Genomic DNA, 14175 nt, shown 5'->3' with positions numbered 1-14175 from the left:
CAATAGCAAAAAATTAGAGGCTATTCCAATGTCCCGAAGCAGGGGTCTGGGTGTATCAATGACAGCATATCCTTACAGGCGCAGTTTTGCAAGCCACTCTGGTCACGTTGAAGAAGAATGTTCAACCATACGCAACGACTCTCCCCACGTTGTAAGTAAACAATGTGCATTCGTGTGTGAGGTCAGAAGGGTGTGTTGTGAAATGCTAATAATGAACACGCCCCCATTTTCTCTATGAGCATGTCTGGATTTTCCAACAGGTCTCCTTTCTGCCTTAGTTCTTGGAAAGCTGAGTCCTGATGATGCAAGCTCACAGGACGGACTCCTCTTCAACCTTCAAACCCCCAGGCTCAGTTACCTACGGCCAGACCTCTTCCCGACTGGCCCCCAGCCCGGCCTGCCCCCAACACCACCCTGAGTCAGGGCTCTGTGTTCTTGACTCACATACCACTTTCCTCCATTTCTAATTCTGCAGTTATTTAGTCTGGGTCTGATGCCCTCCCCACTCTCTTTCGTCAGAGGCTGGGGATCCGTGTTGACCACCACTGTGTACCCAGTAGGCAGGTCACGCCTGGCACATGATAAGGACGCCGCACATCCTTGCCCAATGAGGGAAGGAAGAGACAAACGAGCCAAGCCACACACAGCAAGGGCAGGTGAGGGCAGGTGAGGGCTGGTCACAAAGTCACCAGCACTGAACCCACAGGCTCAGGACCAAAAGCAACCTCTGTATTTCCAGCAAATCCGTGTTTTTCACAAGTTCTCTCTAGGTTGGATATGGGAGCAATGTAATCAAATTCGTCGTACTCGGCAGGATTCGACCAGCCTCTTGGGCACCCATATGCCCCTAGAACAGTGTCTGGCATGTCCTTGGCATTTAATGAACGTTCTTGGGAAAACTGAAGTTGGTCTGTTTAGAGCAATTGCTCAGTCTTTCATATTCCCTCGCCTTCCCCTGGTGGACTCCCCAGGAGATGCTGGGATGCTCACTGAGTCGAGTTTGGTAAAGAAGGTGCTGGTCTTTACACTGCCTCCTCTTCCTCCGGTTTCTAGAGGGATGTCGCTTGTACCCCCGGGTGATGGGACCTCTACTGCCCAGCCACAGGCTGGTCAACTCCTGCTTTGTTCTCCCCCAGCTCAGCTCTGAGTCCGCGTGAATGAGCCGTCTTGACTCTTGCTGGGCCTGCAGGGTCCCCAGGGACCCACAGTGCTGTGTGCGGAGCCCTAGGCTGGAGGTCTGTGGGGAGGTCCCACTGCAGGCTTAGCTCCCCTCAGGGCAGGCTCCTCAGCTGACTCAACTTTCTCAACACCACCTGGCAGCATCTAGGAACTTTTGGTCCCTTCCTTTCCTGGGACTGCTCTTGGGAGAGCCCAGCTTCTGACTGGCTCACCGTGGTGGAACCCCATTGAGATACATTATTCCCATGCCTGGGACGCAGTGTGTAATACCTCAGAGAATAAAGTCCTTACAATGGTCCTTTTCTAAGCTAAGAGAAAGAAAGAAAGAAAGAAAGAAAGAAAGAAAGAAGAAAGAAAGAAAGAAAGAAAGAAAGAGAAAGAAAGAAAGAAAGAAAGAAAGAAAGAAAGAAAGAAAGAAAGAAAGAAAAAAGAATGGGTGTGTTGAAGGGAGAAAAACAGATGTTAGGACATATACATTTTTTTGTCTGTAAGTTATGCGTTAAATTTAGATTAGAAACTATACGTGAAGCACAAATTCCAATGGCATGGATGCTATGATAAGGTCAAGGCTGAAGTCTCTCTTACGGCTGAAGTGTATTTGGATAAAATGGAAAGAAAGATGAACTGACCTCTCCATCTCCGTGTGTGTGCACGTATGAGTGTGCATGAGTGTGCATGTGTGTGCTGTGGTGTGTCTGAGAGCTCCCCACAGCTATGGAACCAGATGAGAGGGACATTTTGAGATGCTTACTTTTTAAAGCCCTCCTTTAATGAAGGCCACAAAACACCTGAACACAAAATACCAAGCAGCAGAAAATTAAAGTAATCCAGCAGGCAAGACACTAGTGTTGCCCCAACAACAAAAAAAGGTCAGAAAAGGCCATTTAGAATACATCTCACAAATAAACCATAATTTCTCTGTTTTTAAGTTTTGTTTATTTATTTTGAGAGAGAGAGAGAAAGAGCAGGGGAGGGGGCAGAGAGAGAGGGAGAGGCAGGGAATCCCAAGCAGGTTCCACACTCTCAGCACAGAGCCCAATGCGGGGCTCGAACTCCCAAACTGTGAGCTCATGACTTGAGCCGAAACCAAGAGATGGACGCTCCGCTGACTGAGCCACCCAGGTCCCCCCATAAACTCTGATTTCCGTTTGTATTTATAGATTTATCTTCTAGGAGGCAAAGCTACTTGAGACATTAAGGCAAATGGCGCTGCTGTTCAGAGGTGCCCGGCTGCTTTATTTAATCAGCTTATCTAATGAAACTGAAGAATTAATTGGTGGCATGCAGAGGTGACAGATAATGCTGGTGGTCAGCCACGTAAGGAGACCTTCCCACGCGCCCCTGGCCATGAATCCCAGCTCCTGTCAACACAGCTCCATTGGCCTTATTTCCCGTGCCACCTCTGTTTGCTGGGACGGCTAAGTTACAGAGGAAGGATGAGAACTCAAGCCCGGAACAGAGCCAAAGAATGACAGTGTTTCTTTTGTTGTTGCTGTTGCACTTTCGTCGGTAATCTCTCCTCCCTCTCCCTTGTTCTCAGTATGTACCCACGCACCCATACGTATGTCCATGTGTTATGCATACATAATGTATACGCATTATATATAGCTGTATATATAATGTGCCTTACAATTCCAAAATATTTTCACATACATTACTTATTTATTTTATATTTTTGCAAATGCTTGCTTTGGAAGATAAGGCAGGGATCAATTTATTTGTTATTTATAATTAACCAAATAGTAAGAACAAAAACACTAGGACAAGTTGCACAGCATTCAAAATTAAGTAGTGGGGCGCCTGGGGGGCTCAGTGGGTTAAGCGTCTGTCTTCAGCTCAGGTCACGATCTTGCGGTTCGTGGGTTCAAGCCCAGTGTCGGGCTCTGTGCTGACAGCTTGGAGCCTGGAGCCTGCTTCAGATTCTGTGTCTCCCTCTCTGTCTGCCCCTCCCTTGCTTGAGCTCTCTCTCTATCTCTCTTTCAAAAATAAGTAAACATGAAAAAATAAAAAAAGTCAGTAGCAATAAGGCTGAAAAGAATAGCACAGAATGAAAGGAAAATTAAAAATTGATTCAGATAAACAAGACTGAGGATATCAAAAAGTTTGAATAGAAAATGTAATATTACCTAAGAATTCTAAGGTTTTAAAAATCCTCACTGCGTAATGAGAGGAAACCATAGGAGATATCGGTTGTGTTTTCCGTACAGAAAACCAACACACAGGGGGACTTAGAGCTATTTTAAGGTTGCATGACCAGCAGGCATCTGACTCTCCGCTCAGACCTGGGTCTCTGGATTGGGACATTCATACTTTTTCCAACAGACTCTGTAGTGAGGCTCGGTGCTAAACAACTAGCTATTGGTGTAGGTGAGTCTACTCCTCAAAAAGAGAAACGAGCTGAGTCTTGATAACCCAGTGCACCATTGCAATAATGTAGAATGTCTTCTAGCTCAAAGCAAACCTATGTGACTGAGTTGCATACAGTGGAGTTGGTCAGGGTGATGGGCATTGCTTTGGACAATGGCCGATGTGATTGGGTTGGGACAGCCACATTCTGATTCATGGTAGACCAGTAGACAATGCACTGAGGAAAATTGAAATGTTTCAATGGCAAGAAATGCTCATCGTCTTTGGGTGTTATTGATGTCCTAGGCATGGAAGCATTCATGAGCAAACTACAGACACCTGCCCGACAGACTGATGATTTGTCCACCCAGAACAATGCGAACGTGGCCTTAGGAAGCATGGTCGTGCTGTCCCACACTTGCCTGGAGAACATCCCCACTGGAGTATGTCACTGTGCAAACCCTGGGATAGGTGATCGGAGGCTGTGGTTTGCCCTAAAATAGCAGGTGCTTCTTCGGACGTGGCCACACACAGAAAACTTAGTGCACTTGCCCAAAGGCTGAGCGCTTCCAGACTGGGATGAATCCACAACATGAAGGCAAGCTTCCAGCGCATTCTCCTCTGCTCCTGGCACTCCAAAGACCACACGCTTTCAATGGCTGGTGACGGCTGATGACAGGAATGATCAGGACTCACGTTCTCCCGCTGTCAAAGAGTTTCCCCAAGCTCTTGTCAGCAGTCCTAGCTCAGCCCTCTTTCCAGGTGTCTTCTCATCTTTCAGTTAACTCCAACCCAACTCCTCCTGGAACAGCGGACTCAAACGGATCCATGCGAGGGCCTTTTTTTTTCTGAAAATGTTTTTTTTTTTATTCCCAGCCCCCTGGAAGTCCATTCTTATTTGGTTTGTTATTTTGTTGAACATGTATTAGCAGGAGCCCTTGCGTGCACGAGACTGGTCTCCGATGGATAAGGGGTCCTTTTCCTCAAGAGGCATCTTCCAAGAAAGGTTTCAGCAGCCAGGATGTGCCCTCTGGAAAGGAGTGCCTATTGTTGTGAAACTCTCTCTTTTTATGCCTTTTAAGAATTCCGTCATTTTTTCCATCTACACAGATATGTGGACTTATTCATTGTGCATTTCTTTCCATGTCGTTTAATAGCATTGAAAATCAGACTTCAGCTTAGGTCATGATCTCACAGTTTGTGGTTTCGAGCCCCGTGTCGGGCTCTGTGCTGACAGCTCGGAGCCTGGAGCTGCTCATGCTGTGTCTCTAAAAAATAAATAAATGTAAAAAAAAATTTTTTTTTAATATTTATTGTAGTGAAGTAAGAATTTAATTCACTAGGTTGATATGCTTTTAAATACCAATAGCTTTCCCTCGCTCTCTGCCCCTCCCCCCGCTCATGCTGTGTCTCTAAAAAATAAATAAATACAAAAAAAGTAAAAAAAAAATGTATTTATCTTAATGTAGTAAGAATTTAATTCACTATGTTGATACGCTTTTAAATGCGAATAGCTTTATGATAATCCAGTGTTAATTTTCTAAAGAAAGGCAGACACTTGATTGATAAAGTATGTATAGCAATTTACACGGTATGCTCACTACAGCAGGGCACATGAGAAAAGCAGTGAAATGGGGCCACGACTCTGAAAAGAAAACCAGAAAGGAAAATCCAGAGGGAAATAACCCAAAAAGTAACCTCTGTGGGGTCACATGGTGTGAACTACCTGACTTGTTTTCTTTTGTCCCTTCTAGTTTTTCGGTGAGAGGATACTGTGCCCTGAGAGAAAAGTCTCATTAACAATTATGCTCGGGGGCGCCTGGGTGGCGCAGTCGGTTAAGCGTCCGACTTCAGCCAGGTCACGATCTCGCGGTCCGTGAGTTCGAGCCCCGTGTCAGGCTCTGGGCTGATGGCTCAGAGCCTGGAGCCTGTTTCCCATTCTGTGTCTCCCTCTCTCTCTGCCCCTCCCCCATTCATGCTCTGTCTCTCTCTGTCCCCAAAAATAAATAAATAAAATAAATAAAAAAAAAATTAAAAAAAAAAAACACAAAAAAAAAACAATTACGCTCGGTTTGTCACCTATGAGAACATGTCAGCAGATCAGGACAGCATAAACCTGCCAGTACGGATCAGGAAGCCCCCTCACTGACGTAGCCATGATTATTCAGACCACTTTGCATTACAGGTTATGTGTCCACACGTTTATGCTCTTAGGTCCCAGCTGCCAGCTGTCAGGGAGTCGGGACCCCTGTTCGCGACCTCTGGCCTGTCCTCCCCCATCACCTCGGCTGCACCTGCACCCAGCGGGGGACAGGAGCCTCGGACAGCCTGGCCCTGGGCCTTGCCTCCTGTCCTGGACTCCAGCCTCCCTGCCTGTGTCCGTTTTGTGTCTATGTGGCCCCAGGGAACAAGCCCAAGTCAACTCTTCAGAGAGGCTGACGTATCTGAAGACAGTTCTCGAAACATTCTGAATTTCCTCTTTGCCTGGTCCTTCCTCCACGGAAATGGAATAATTCAAAACTTCCCCACCACACTTTGGTCTCTAGCGGGGACCCGCATTTGGAGGGGGGTCTAATGCAGGAAGGCCCCCCCCTTTCCACTTCCACTGTAGGCGGGCAAAGGTGCCTGTGGGTTCTGTCTCTGCCGACCAGCTGTGGCCACCTGGGGTCTGACCTGGAGGCAGGGGATGGGAGGCCGTCTCTCTCTGTCCCTACTCCTTCCTCAATGTCTCTCTGCCTCTCTCTGTCTCTGTCTCTATCTCTCTCTGCAGAGGCAGCTCTGAACTTCCAGCAACGAGAATCTCCATGGAGCTGCTGTTCTGACAAGTTCTGGAAGGTGTGGTTTGAGGCGTTGTTCCTGGACTCTTAGCTCCAAGCCCGGGCTTAAAGCTGTTTCACTGGTTCTGTGAACGCCACAATACGCTGTCCACAAACTCATTTATTTTAGGGACACCAGCAGGAACCAGTTTCTACTATTTGCAAGTAAGGACTCCAACTAGTAATTCACTCTAAGGAAGAGCCTCCCAAACCTTCTCTATTCAAAGCATCCGAAATGCCGTAGTGTTTTTCACAGCATGCTGAGGCCAAAAGAAATGTCTGACAGTATGTATTTGCTAAATTCATATGGGTACTTAAAATGTATTAAACAGGTTCAAACATCTTAATGAGTATTTACACCCTAACAACTTAGTCGTCGTATGAAAAATAATGTAGCTGTACTGAAAGCAAAAGTATGGATTTCGCTCTTACCTAAGCACAGTCACTTACCGCGGGACGCGCGCACCTGTTGGCCACTGAACAACCCGTTTAATCTTGGACTGGACTGAGTGCAGTACTCTCCTTTCCCATTGGCGTTGATGTTCCTGTACAACCTTTTTATCCTCGTGAGAGCCAAAAATCTGGTTTACTGAGGTATGATGTCATCCCATGAAAAGTAACGTGATGTAATGTTGAGATGAATTACTTGGAGCTGGTAGTTCATGAGATGGCCCACTGATGTGGAGCGTGGCTGTGCCTCCCTCAAGTGTGCAAGATAGCCCATGTTTCCCTGTGTTTCCTGAGCCTCCCTGGGGGCATCTCAGCACGCAGTTTAAGAATCAGGGCTCTAAGATAATATAAAGTGTTATAGACGTACAGGATACAAACTAATACACCAAGGAGGACCCCTTCACTTATTCAACAAGCATGAATTGAGCACAGCCCAGGATGTAAAGATACACAATTCCTCACTCAAGAACCTTAGAGGCTACTGAGAAAATAACTATCTGCAGTAGCTAAAATACAGTCAAATTTTAATTTTCAGGGAGGTATGTGAAAAATGCATTGGGAACACAGGAAAAAAAGAGCCACACTCTGCATGAGTTTTATCAGAAGAGATTTATCAGAAGAAATTTATCAGATTTATCAGAAGAGATTTATCAGCAGGTCAATACTTGCAAAGAGACACAAAGAATGGGCAGAAAGGGGCACCTGGGCGGCTCAGGCAGTTGAGTGTCTGACTTCGGCTCAGGTTGTGATCTCGCGGTCCGTGAGTTCAAGCCCCGTGTTGGGCTCTGTGCCAACCGCTCGGAGCCTAGAGCTTCTTTGGATTCTGTGTCTCCCTCTCTCTCTGCCCCTCTCCTGCTCTGTCTCTGTCTCTGTCTCTGTCTCTCTCTGTCAAAAATAAATAAACATTAAAAAAAAAAAAAAGAATGGGCAGAAAGATGGAAGAAGGGCATTCGGGGTGAGGAGGAAAGATGTTGTAAGAAAATACAGTGACACGTGCTGGGATCGAGGGAGAGACAGCATCTGAGGCTGAAAATGTCAAACGGGGTGAGCTGGCAGGAAGGGGACCTAACAGGCCTCCAATGATCAGCTGTGGATATGTGTGTGATGAGAAACTGTGCACAGGACATTGCTATCTCGTCTTCTTGACTGAATGATGACTGTAGACGTTTGGGGATCTGGGAGTTAAGGTTGGGGGAAAGAAGGGGGCGCCGTAGCAAAGCCAAGAAGAGACTAGTAAGGAGGCACCATATGGATAAACCACCGGAAACAGAGACATAAATGGGACTTGCGTTTGTTCATGGGGAGGAGCTACAGATAAACAAGTAAGGGGGGGGGGGTAAGTGCTAGGGAGTAAATCCAGTGAACGGGAGGAGCTCGTGGGAGTCCAGTCTGGGTGCGGGTGGGTGGGTTTGCCACAGGATGGCCACGCATGGCCTCCCCAACACTGTGACATGTCATAGAACACCTGAGGGAGGCAGGTGAGCGGAACACGCGTGGACCTTAGAAAGAGCGTCGCAGCGGCTCTTAACTGGGCACCATTTTGTCCCCAAAAGGCCTTTTGACTGTGTCTGCAGACATTTTTGTTCATCACAAAAGGGGGTGGCTGCTGATAACTCACGGGTAGACCCCGAGTCTACCTCCTAAAATGCACAGGACACCACTGTCAACAAGGAAATCACCAGCCCAGGTTGTAATTCGTGCCCAGGCTGAGAGACCCCGGGTGGAGGGAGAGACTGGTGTCACGTCCTGAGTCATGACAGTAGTTGAGAGGGTGTGTCTGCGTTGACAATATGTCGGCAGAGAAAGAAAAGCAATGGACGCATTTGCAAAAATGTTTAAGGGACAGAATCCAGAAAATTAGGATTAGACGGCAGCTCTAGGGAGAAGGCCGCCTTTAGGAAGACACTAGGGTCTCTGGGTGGCCCGTCACAGCGGGGAGCACTCAGAGATGACCTGGGATGACGTGTGAATGAAGCCAGTCCTCTCGCAGTTCCCTGCACCTGGTAGGAGCTCAATACTTGCTGAATGACTGCAAATTGACTCTGAAGGTGTTTGAAAGTCCCGGGAACAGAGATGGGGCCGCGCCTGCCCTAGGCATCCATCACTCATCTGTTTTCTTTTCTTCATGTCCACGATTAAAGGAGAGTTTCTATGTATACAGTTGCTTACTTGTCTATCACCTGTCTCTTCCCTCCAAAATGTTAGCTCCACAGCGGCAGGGATCTTGTCCACCTTCTTGGGTGCCGTGTCCCCAAATCCTGGAACTGCGCTCACCCCGGGATAGGTGCTCGCCACACAACTGTAGAATATGGGACACATGTCCAAGTTCTAGGACAGAAAAAGAAATCCTCGAACAGGTGTCTGGGCAAGGTGTGCTGGGCAAGGGAATCCTGGGTGAAATATTAGTTCTTAGGAGAGAAAAGAACCGATCCTGGAAACCAAACCAAACTTGAGAAATAACCTAGATTAAGCATTTGGAGTCAGAGAAAGGGAAAGTCTGGAAAGGAATTAAAGGAGGGGCTCCTGGGTGGCTCAGTCAGTTAAGCGTCTGACTTCGGCTCAGGTCATGATCTCACGATTTGTGGATTCAGGCCCAGCCTCAAGCTCCATGCTGACAGCTCGGAGCCTGGAACCTGCTTCAGATTCTGTGTCTTTCTCTCTCTCTGCCCCTCCCCTGCTCATTCTCTGTTTCTCCAAAATAAATAAAAATTTTTAAAAATTAAAAAAAAATTGCAGTTAAAGAAGGAGAAGTTGGAGGTAAGGATAAAAACAAAAAGCAAACAAACACCAGCTGGGAAGGAGGAAGTTTGGCAGAGGAGTGACCGCAGCTCCCGGGACCCCCAGGGACACAGCACAGCACAAGGATGCTGTTCAACCTGCCAGGGCGAGACCACCGGCCACAGGCAGAAAGGTTATTCTAAGCCTGAGACTCTCTTGTCCATCACGGGGGTCACCTGGCCAGCCCCGACCCTACAGGACCCCACCCGACTACAGCCCTGTACAGCACCCCATCCCCACTCTCCCCAGGAGTCTCAGCCTCCTGGGCCCCCAGCCCTGATCCAGAGCATCCATGCAGGGTCCTTCCTCCAACTGGGGTGCTGCCCCTTTGCCTGGAGGTCCCTTCAGTTCCTGCAGTCCCTGTCTGCAGGGGCAACCACACGGAGACTCAAGGACCGTCCAGCTCTGGGACTCGGCAGAGTCCCAGAACCCAGATCCCGGGGGTTATGGAAGAGAAGGCGAGGAAGGGATTAGAGACATGTAAACCAGTCTTCCTGGGAGTGTGATTATTTCAGCAAATGAAAGAGTGAAGACATGGAATTCTCCCAAATATGTTACCCTACGGTCCATAGTCCTCTGTCTTGTCCTCAGAGAGAAGCATCAAGAAATCCTACAAAATTGCTCTAATGCTTTACCCAGCCCAGATACTATTATAAGACCAGGGGTTAAGAGCATACAGTCTGGGCACTTGTCACATGTAGGGCAATGCGCCTCCCCCAGCAATGCAGTGGCAACCCCGGGGGCTGGGCGCACCCCACAGAGGGCCCGGCCCCCTGTAGTATTTAATGGGAACCCTTCGAAAGAAAAACGAAGGACATTTTCAATGAAGAGAGTGACTTTCAAGAGATCCAGGAACTTACCAGAGGCCTCCCAGCCACTGGGTATGAGAGCGGGTGTCTGTCCCCATCTCTGAGACCCTCCTGGCCCTGCGGGCTGTTGGTGGTCCAGGCACCACAGCTCCCTGCGGGAGGGCTCACCACCCACCTGGTTCAGAGCATGGCTTAGGGTTTCAGTCAGAATCGCCTACCCATCCTCCAGTCTTGGGTATGGTAGGACATGCTTGTTTTCTCTGTGGGTGACATTTGGGCAGCTGAAGCTTGATGGCTCAGGTGCTGAGGTCTTCAGGAGGAGAAAGTGAGCCCGCCCTCTTTCCCAGCTGCCTCTTCTGTCCTTTCTTAAGAATCCTGGGCTCAAGAATTGAAGGAAGCCATCTCCCACCCACACCACTTTTCACCTTCTCACAGATAAGAGATTATTTCCTGAGTCTATTGATTTCCTGATTCTTGAGAATAGAGCACGCGTCCCCAGGAGTGTGGGAGTGTGAAACGACAGGGTTGGGGGGAGAGTTTCAAGTGTACTTGAAAATACGGACACCCACGGTTTTCATATATGCCCGGCGAGCGTCAACTCCGTAGTAAAATTTCAGGGCTCACAGAGCTAAGATCAAAGATCCCGTGTCATTTAATCATCGTAAAGCTCCTGTCCACGCAGCTAATGAGAGCACGTCATGCCATAAGCCTGTTAAAAATGATATAAACGAAGTATAGAAAATGCTTTGCAGGGAACAGTCTCAAGCTGGTCCCTTTAGGGATGACTGAGACGAACTAATCGGTCTCTTTCATGTCTAATTTATAGGATTCTAATTATAGAGGCACACCATTCCTGTGGCTTTATCCCCAGTTGCCAACGTCCGTGTGCCTGGGACCCTGCCATCCTGCCTCCACTCTGTGACTCTCTCCGGCGTCTTCTCTCCAGCTCTGATATCCATCCATTCAGGAGACGTTTGCCGAATTGCCAACTTCTCCACGGCAGCCCTGCGCATTTAACAGAGAAGGAAGAAACTCAAGAGAAAACTCTTTTTCTGTGCGGAGCAGAAGAAAACTTAGTGGGTGTCAATATCGAGGAATGATATAGAACCTCACCCCAAAGGAATGTGTGACTTCTCCATGGAATCTGTGGTCTTGCTCTTTGGTTGTGACTGGATCTGACGTAGCACGTTCACATTAAATATTGATGCAAACAGCTCGTATTATTGAAAAGAGGAGGGAGTGTGCGTCTAAGAATTGGCGGCCTTGGCCGCTACTGAAATTCGCCAGATTTCAGAACGACCGAGGAAGAGCTCCAGAAAGAGCCACGCACACCACAGAATCCTCTGCCTTGCGCCTAGGTTTAGGCGAGCACGTGGGGAACGCACTTGGAAATTTAAGATGCTCTAGGGCAGATGTGCTTAGCGCGGGACAGCACGCTCCGAAAGTACTTCGGAAGCCTGCAGACTTTGCTCAACCAAACAGCAAAGGAGACAGAGAAAACAGCTTGGGGCAGGAGGCAGACCCCTCCTGGACGCCTTCTTCCAGATGCTGGATCCCTAGGAATGTGCTTCTCCATGTCCTGGGGGACCGCGTGGCAGACCGATGTGTCGGGGGGAGGGCAGAGAGGGTGGCCGGACAGGGCACGGGGGCGTTTCTGCACTGTGGTTACCCCTTCTTTGTCCTATTTTACGTGATGGGGTTTTGCGACCCATTGTCAAGGGGACCACGCGTGTATTTCACCGGCACGTCTTTGTTTTCACGCCAGCTCTCACCCGGGCTGGTTTCCTCCGAAGGTGGGAGTAGCACAGTGGTGGCTGGCAGACATAAATATTCAGCCCCTGGAAATGCACACTAATCAAACAATTTCCTGATGTCGTTTGCATATTTTGGTTAGTCGCAGATGAAATTAACTCACCAGGCGATGTTTACATGCGCACTGTCATCACCGGGGAATTTATCAAGAGTATGCGGGGTGAAATACTTTTTATCACACAAAGACACCACCTCCAGATGGGTATTTTTGTCTAAAGTGTAGCCTGACCAGCTGAGAAAGGAAAGACGACAAAACGCTCCCGCGAAACAGTTTTGAGTGTGTTTTAAGTGTGGTGTGGCTCCTTGGGCCCATGAAAGCGGCCTGTCTCGGCAACAAAAGTCGGAGCCACCACAGGACGGGATTGGAATTATGCGTGTCCCTTATAATGAACCTCATTATGCAAGGTGGCCTTGTTCTATTATGAAGCAGGGCAGTTTACGGTCTTAACTGCTATTCAGCTTCGAACAATGACAAAGAAAAAAATCCCCTACCCCATGTCACAGCTAATCCTTTGTCATGCTCACAATTTTGTGTCGTTTGTATGTGTCCCTCAAAGAGAACTTCCCTGCCGTGTTCCTTGCGCCCAGCAGCCTGGATCCCTCACCGCAGCCCCGTTTCACATCTCACTTTCACTTCTCCTGAGAAAAGCTACCGAATTCCATATGCCGTTTTGCTTCGAAGAAGTTATAACACAACGGTCCCCTCCACAGTCTAATCTGACATTATATTTATAAACAATAAGGCCCATTTACCATTCCGTGTGAGCCCCTAATTCCACCGGCGGTTTATGTGCACTCCTGGACAGAATTATGGCTGGGGGCACGTTATGTGGCCCAACGCTACGTCGTGGCTGTTTGCATGGCTCCTATGTTTAATAAGACTATTCACCTTCAAATCCCTTTTCTGCACATTTTTATTACCCCACAATAAATACAGAGGGAGATCCTGTTTGGTGCCTGCATATTTTGAGGTATTTGGGGGCCATTATTTTTAAGCACCAACCCATAAATTCCAGAATATTGTTTTAAATGCCCGAGCATTTCATCCTGGTGTGGCTCCCATTTCCAATATAACACCCCAGAGGCTCCACACGTGTATTGGAGTACCTGGGGTACTTGTCAACGTCATGTATTTACCTGTACCGAGAAGAGGGTCCTGTTAGGGCCGTGCAGAGATGGGGAAAAAAAAACAGAAAAAAAAAATCGTTTTAGAAGAGGTATTTGCCTGTCGCATGTTGAAGGAGGCAGAGGAACTGCCTGTCCCTGTCACGCAAGAACACTGAAAACACTGCACAATTAACTGACCATGAGTGCAGTCAACAGGGGGTCTAGATCTTTCCTTCTGTTCTCTCTCCTGCCCCTCTTCCTCCCTCTCCCTCCCTCTCCCTCCTGCTCCTTCTCAGGCAGAGAGTCTGTGATATGGAGGTTTGGAATTCAGCTCCACGACTTACTAGCTGACTTTGGGCAAAGTATTTAATATCGCGGAGTCTCATTTTCCCCAGCTGGGGGAGAAAGACAATAACAGCCCCCACCTCATATGGATGTCATTAAATTTATTCACACGGGATGTGTCCATACGTCCCGGGGTTTGATGTGTCATAACCACTCAGTAAGCGTTGGCCCCTACTTACCTTACAGCTTTGCTTTTGAACTTATATCATTGTGATGAAATAAATGAGAGCACTGATTTGGAAAGTGTGTTTTGTCTTAAGCAAGGCAAAAAGGCAAACTGTGTGTTTCTAGGGCTCTGATTATCTGAGTGATTATTGCGACAGTGATCAGAGACAATGATCATGATCAAGCATGAGGTATCACTACACAAGCCACCGCGTAGAGGAACCTTGAAAACGTCATGCTGAGTGAAAGGTGCCCGTCACAAAAGATCACATATTTCATGATTCCATTTTTATGAAATGTCCAGAGTCAGGACATCCATAGACAAAAGTCGACTTGCGATGGCCAGGGGCTGAAGACAGGGGACTGAG

Source organism: Leopardus geoffroyi, chromosome A1 (genome assembly GCF_018350155.1).
Source record: "Leopardus geoffroyi isolate Oge1 chromosome A1, O.geoffroyi_Oge1_pat1.0, whole genome shotgun sequence".
Classification (NCBI taxonomy): domain Eukaryota; kingdom Metazoa; phylum Chordata; class Mammalia; order Carnivora; family Felidae; genus Leopardus; species Leopardus geoffroyi.
Note: the sequence above shows the minus strand (reverse complement) of the source record.